This window comes from Macrobrachium nipponense, chromosome 2 (genome assembly GCF_015104395.2).
Source record: "Macrobrachium nipponense isolate FS-2020 chromosome 2, ASM1510439v2, whole genome shotgun sequence".
Classification (NCBI taxonomy): Eukaryota; Metazoa; Arthropoda; class Malacostraca; order Decapoda; family Palaemonidae; genus Macrobrachium; species Macrobrachium nipponense.
This window is the reverse complement of record NC_087201.1, coordinates 87,208,133-87,215,447: the sequence shown is the minus strand read 5'-3', so window position 1 is coordinate 87,215,447 and position 7,315 is coordinate 87,208,133. Positions and strand designations below refer to the sequence as shown.

The following is a 7,315-nucleotide window of genomic DNA, read 5'->3' as shown; positions in this document are numbered from 1 at the left end:
CTGTGGAACACATGAAATTAACCCATTTATTGCTACATCCCTAATTTTGATCCCCGTTCTATATATCCCTCCTAACTGCGAAGGTCGCGTGACGGAGAGAAAATTATCGGTGATTTTAATGTGCTGAAAATAACCACTGGTTCCACTTTGCCCTCTAGGGTTGCTATGCAGATACACTGAAAGTGCCTCTTTTATGTCCCTTGTCCTGGGATGGTCTCTGCTTGTGTGAGCCATATGTGAGCCGATGTAGATAATTAGGTTATACTATGCATTCAGTCTTTGCAACAAAGACCGCATGTTCATGCTTTCACTGTCAGCCAGCCACTGAAACATAAAAAATAAAAAGTGATGATGTTCTCTACACATGTGACTTAAAAAAACTGAAACCACTCATTGATTTTGATGATTCTCACAATATTTTCTTTGGACCTATCATTCTTGCATAAATATTCCAAATTCTCTGGTGGATCTACTTACAACTTGAAAGGGCTTCTTCATATTGTTAACTGTAAGTGACTACACCATGAGAGCGTTCACTTTTCCCTTTAGTTCCTTTTTACAAATATAGATTCTTTTTTCACATTACATTCAAGCAAACGAGATGTAGTGATAGCACAACGAAATCATATTATTCTTATAAACAGACGTCTGAAATGAAAATATATCCCAAAGTAAATTGATTAATTTATAGCAGAATTTTGACAATCAGTATCAAAATTATTTTGAATGTGTGCATCTTACACAATGAACATTCAGCTCAGATTTTCAAAATGATCTGCAGTAGATGATTGACAGCTAATTAACATTGATATTTATTCATTACTACTGTATCTAATAAAGCTTAAGCCCACCTCAGATCCAAACAAACAGGTTTCGAAAATCAAGACCATACGAACACTTAAGCCACATAATTCATTTCACACTTTTGAATCTGTAATATCTAAAGCACATTACTTTACTTTCTTCATGTTCTCTCACCTTCAAGTATGTAAGTTTCAGCTGATTGATTAGTTGCTATGATACATCGCAAGGTCATTTCTTTAATAATGAAGCTTCATGTGAAAGGCAAAAATATGAAGATACAAATAATACAGACTATTCGCAGAAGTTCTGACCAGATATATAGACACAATTTAGCATATATATGTATATGTATATATATATATGCATACATGAATACATACATACATACATACGACACACACACACACATATATATATATACATATATATATATATATATATATATTATATATATATATATATATATATATGCTTAAAATCACAGTAGATGCACGTGACTTCATTAAATAAGCGAATACCACAGGAAAAGACATTGTCAACGTCTTAGTGAAGACGAAAGCGCTTGGATTTGCTGCTATCATTTTCCTGTGGTATTCGCTTATAATATATATATATAATATATATATATTATTAAACAGGCGGAGGTTTCTCCAACCCAACTATACAATGAAGGTGGGGAAGGGGCAAGCACAACAGGTCAAGGAAACTCATATTTATTAAGTTGCAACGTTTCGAAGCCAACCAGCAGCCTCATTTTCAATTTTCGCTAAAAAGTAACAATATCTAATTAGTACAATAAAATTAAGCTACAATATTAAAATACACAATGTAAAGTACAATAAAACAATCACAGTTAAAAACACAAATAAGGACCAACCGTTGAGTGTGAAGACAGAGGAAGGACTAACAAAAAACGTAAGCAGTTCACGAGAGGTAAAGAGGTGTAGACGTGGCATGGGTGTTCAGTGAGGGACCAGTTTTTTAATAAACAAAGATTCATTAATTGTTAAAACCTTGTGATTGGAAGCTCTGCCCAAAACTGAAACCTGAAAGTCTTTGTACTGGATCGAATACCATACATTTATCGGTATGATCCCTTATGTTGGAAAATATCAGCTATAGAACTGGCACTAAGCTTTCGAATCCCGAATTTTCCAACTAAGGGATCATACCGATAAATGTAGGTATTCGATCCAGTACAAAGACTTTCAGGTTTTGGGCAGAGCTTCCAATCACAAGGTTTTAACAATTAATGAATCTTTGTTTATTAAAAAACTGGTCCCCTCACTGAACACCCATGCCACGTCTACACCTCTTTACCTCTCGTGAACTGCTTACGTTTTTTGTTAGTCCTTCCTCTGTCTTCACACTCAACGGTTGGTCCTTATTTGTGTTTTTAACTGTGATTGTTTTATTGTACTTTACATTGTGTATTTTAATATTGTAGCTTAATTTTATTGTACTAATTAGATATTGTTACTTTTTAGCTTGAAAATGAGGCCTGCTGGTTGGCTTCGAAACGTTGCAACTTAATAAATATGAGTTCCTTGACTGGTTGGTGTGGCTTCCCCTACCTTCATTGTATATATATATATATATATATATATATATATATATATATATATATATATATATATCTTATAATATTATATATATATATATATATATATAATATAGATAGAGATAGATATAGATACATACATATATATAGGTATATGTATATATATATATATATATAAAATAGTATATATATATATATATATATATATATATATATATGTCATGGGGGGGGGATATATATATATATCTATATATATTATATATATATATATATATATATATATATATATCTATATATATATATATATATATATATATATCATATATAGTTATATATCCTAATATATGTATATATATATATATATATGGACCACACACATTCACATGTATGGATGTATGTATTTAAAAAATGTAATTTTAAGGTAAGTTGAACGAACCCTAAATTTCGTAATGGGAATATCTAATAGTAATTGGATTTTTTGAACAGCGCCTACGATTTTATGATTTTCAGAAAACAGATCAGCCTATATTACATTTTTTGGCATTTAAAATTTGCAGGATTTCTAGTTAAGCCCGATTAAAAATAAATTTAAGTTCTTCATCTTTCGGTGCAACCTAAAACAATGCCATAGAGGGTTCACAAATGGGCAATAGATTAAATTACGGAATTAAAGAATTTTTAAATATAGTATTATTCACCGACCTTCATTCACTGATTTAGTGAACGTTTATTGCATTCAAAATATAATTCCATTTCAAAGTACGCAATCTGTTTTTCCTTTTTCTCTGTGCTTGATTTGACCCTTCATTTTCACACTGTGTTAAAATAGAATTACGCTCAAGTATTACCGCAACATCAGTCCATGCCAGTGAAGTTACAACAAAGTGATATTACTCTGAATTACTCCTAAAATCAAAACTGGGAGAATGAGCAGACGATATGCTGCACAACGGGTATTGCATAGAAATTGCTGCAATTTCTTGAGGTTTGTGAGCACACAAGTTCAACAACTAAATCTGGTACAGTAAAACCTACCAAGGACTTTAATCCCAAAAATAACTATTTGCTAATTGCCTCAGAAACAACATACTTTAAAATGTGTTGCATTAAATCAGAGGAAGCAAAATGCAGCATCACGCGAACTCTAGTATTTACAAGTATTAACACTGGATAAGAGGACTGCTTTTATTCTCAGACACAAAAATAAGACAGAATTGTTCGTACGAGTGAGTTATAAAAACTCATGTCATTCCAAGTGCTCGAGAAAAGGAGTATTTCAAGATTTCGCCCAAATAATGCTCGCGATGAAGTCATTGCAGATGTTTTTTTCTTGTAATTCGTTCAACCTCCCGTACTGTGCTGTGGGCTTGAGGATGGACGCTTATTTGTGTGTGTGTGATCTAATGCATGCGTTTATTAGCTTTACAGGAGTATAAAGATAACAGACCACAGTTTCTTCTCTTTGAACAGGGATCACAGTTTGCTTGTAACTATTCTTGCTGATTATAATTTTGACCTTTTAATGTAGTATGGATTCGCAATAAGTAGTAATCGAGTGTAAACTGAAAAATTTACAGTGAAAAAAAAAACGAACAGAAAAGAAACTGTCATCCACTAAAATAAAATAAAAAAACATAGGTGCGTTCTCTCTCTCCTCTTTCTAACACAGACACACACGCGCCCACATGCACTTACAAGGCAAATATTTTTCAGTGAAAAATGAAACGTTAACATAACTGAGGCTCCTTCAAAGAAAAACAGTGTTGCAATTTGCCGTAACTCTGCCGAAACAAAGTTAATGTCTGCGCTAAAGCGTGAATAAAAGTTGTGAATAACACAATCAGTTTTAAGGTCAAATTCCACGGCCACACATCCAATTCCTAAAAATAAGTTTATATTGTATTCTTGTATACAACATACATAATTGAGTGCATATGAATTCTTCCTTATACAAAACACATTCACACTGTCCCTCTCACAGTGTATGTATATAATCTATATATATATATATATATATATATATATATACTATATATACTCTATATATACTAATATATTATATATATATATATATATATATATATATATATATATATATATATATATATATATATTTCATATGTGAGTCGGTATTATTTTACAAACTTGTTTATTTTACTATTTTATTTGTTAAATCCAATCACTCGTACTGACATCATAAACCTCCAAATACAAAAACTTAGAATAAATAAAAAAGAAAAAGGAAGATACCAAACCGACGAACAACTCATATTTGACCACAATATCATGCTTACTCACGTCTAAAAAAGGAGGTCAAGGCATTTTCTTCCGAAATCTACGCCCGGAGAGAGGGCGGGCAGGAATCACGGACGACTGACTTCAGGCCGTCGTGAACGTATCCAATGAATACCATTTGGCTTCTAATCCATTTGGCTTCTAATGGCATCCGGGGCTTCGGCCAGAGATTCCCCACCACCGGTGCTTCGCCTGCCTGGCTCTGTTAAAAGTTGCTATTGCATTCAAATCGATACAGGTTTTGCTGGGTAAATTGTTTAACTTTGCTGAGAACTCTGGGCTGGAAGTTAAATCGGCCACATTTGATTCATTTCTGGTTGAAACTGCTCACATGATCTTGATGTATCCTTTGCTTCTGCTTTACGTTTTGTCACTGAGATCTTTGAGAGACCGTTTGCATGATCAGATATGAAACAAAACTAATCAATAATGAAGTAGGCTCTTCAATACATTTCTTCATTCCATACACCACAAGTCTCTTGAATCACATCAGCCTATGTGACAAGAGGTGCAAAAGTTATAATTATAAATTATCAGTGCAATTGTAATTTTTAAAAAAATAAATACACAGATTTCTTTATGTTTTTTGAGCACATGCATGGAATACGCTGAGTGGAGCAACAAAAGCTGTGTGAAAAGTGCATGAAGATGATATCAATCCATCTGCATTTAAATGAAAATGCTCTTCTTGCAGTGCGGAACGTCGGTCTTTTCTTACATTTCTTTTTTATTTTATGAAGCCTTGATCAAACGGGTGGATGTGAAGGGTTAAAAATAAACTTTTGAGACGTTACAAATTTTTATTTATTAAGAAGCAAAATTTCATTAGAGTGGGTGGCGTCTACACATAGGTAATACAGTGAACAGCAGAAAACTACGTAAGATGAATACGAGTGTCTCTTTCACCAAGTCAACACTGACTGGGTGAAGAGAAATGAAATGTCTGAAGCGAACAAAAGAAAACGTACGCTAATCTTGATTTCTGGGGTGGGTGGGGGGGAGGGAGGGAGATACCTGAATGAAATGAACGGGGACACAATACTGACGGGAAAGAAGGGGAACGGTTGGAAATTCTAAGAAGGAAATGTTTATAACGACTGAGAGGTTCAGTTGATGAAGATGAGTCTATGTGAACCTCCCTGAAAGCCTGAGGTTTGAAACAAAGCTTCGGAGGAGTTACGTTGAAGGTAAGAGGTGATCTACAGGAATCTGCATTGCAGTCTCGTTCTTGTCCTGTCAGAAATAAGATTAGGAAAAACGCAGAACACTCCGAGTGACGCCATGAGACGCACTCTTTGAAAAAATTGGGAAAATACCCTCAGCGAGAAAATTGTTATATTTTTCTGCAGTACACAGCAATCTACATAAAAAAAGAGGAGGTGAAAAAGAGTAAAAGCTCTCAAAAAGACGTTGTCCCTTTCAAAATCTAAGAGAGCCGGTCATGCAAAAATATGAAAGGAAACCAAAACTGTGGGACTGAAATCTAAAACCTGGAGACAAAACGAAAAATGAAAAACTTGCTCAGTGCAGGAGAAAATGAATCTTTTCTTCGTCACTCTTTGAAAAGGGTTCTAGGGGTTGCTACATGCCTAGGGTTGTAAAAGGAGGCTAAGAAAAACTTGCAGGTGCAAAATTTCTGTTAATGCCAAAATAAATGGGTGAGGTTTTCCCCTAAACAGCAAGCAAGAAGAAGGTCTATACAATACCTTTGCGCCAATAACAGGCTGTCGACATGAGCTAGCAGTTTATATATATAATTTTTTGATAACACACGAGGGCTATATATATGTGTATATCTAGAGTGGTTAGTATGATAACAATAGGATGGAGGTTTATACAGTGATCCACATTTAAGCTAGTTGGGTGCATACTACACACACACACACGTACACAGACACCAAACAGACTAAGAACACGGTTCTCAAGCCATATGCGGCCCGCTACTGGACTGGTCCTAGCCATCTCCACCTCCGGCGGACAGTTGCCAGATACCGCCACAGCGCCCTATTCTATGAATATTCAAATATTGCAGTGTTTATTTCATGATAATGAAATGAAGGCATGAACATATATACACTTAAGATCAACGTATAACTAAAAGCCTTGATATAAAGCAATTACACAGCTAAATGAATAACTTAAGACATTTCGAATATCAAAAAAGGATTTAAAAAGCTAGTGATCGAATATTACTCGAATTGCCTTATAATTAATCACTGGAATTCAACGTGCAAATAAATTAAAATAGTAAAAGAAATTGAACCAAAGATAACCTCAAGTCGAGGAGAGAATAAATGTCATTTCTTGAACTGTGGCGCTGACAAGATGGCAGTCACAATGGCATCGATTGCTGTGGCGCAAGCTCCCTCCTCTACCGCAGAGGGATAGTCAGTTGGAGTGTGAGGGCGAAGGTATCTACCGCCTCGTCCTAGACGCATCGCTCCTGACGTGATGTTTCCGTCTACGTAGTGCGAATAAATATTGTCTGTTTGATTGGCTATTCTGGAATTACATGCAGCGTTTTACTGGTAAAGTCAACCAATAAATGATCAACGCATTTTCCTCGGAGAGAAAATGGATTTCAGATCCACAGAGGAAAGATCCAAGCTACAACTCATGATGGGAATAGTTCTAGTCTGAATGAGAGAGAGAGAG

General features: G+C 34.7%; 1 protein-coding gene across 5 annotated transcripts in view; it reads right to left on the bottom strand.

Moving 5' to 3' along the window:
• LOC135220759 (uncharacterized) overlaps nucleotides 1-6,558 on the bottom strand; it is a 143,947-nt gene extending 137,389 nt beyond the window's left edge. For all 5 annotated transcript variants that reach the window (XR_010315789.1, XR_010315790.1, XR_010315786.1 and 2 more), the window contains exon 1: nucleotides 6,367-6,558. The gene's annotated coding sequence lies outside the window, so the exon portion shown is untranslated. The remainder of the gene's footprint in view (nucleotides 1-6,366) is intronic.
• Between the last annotated feature and the right edge of the window lie 757 nt (nucleotides 6,559-7,315).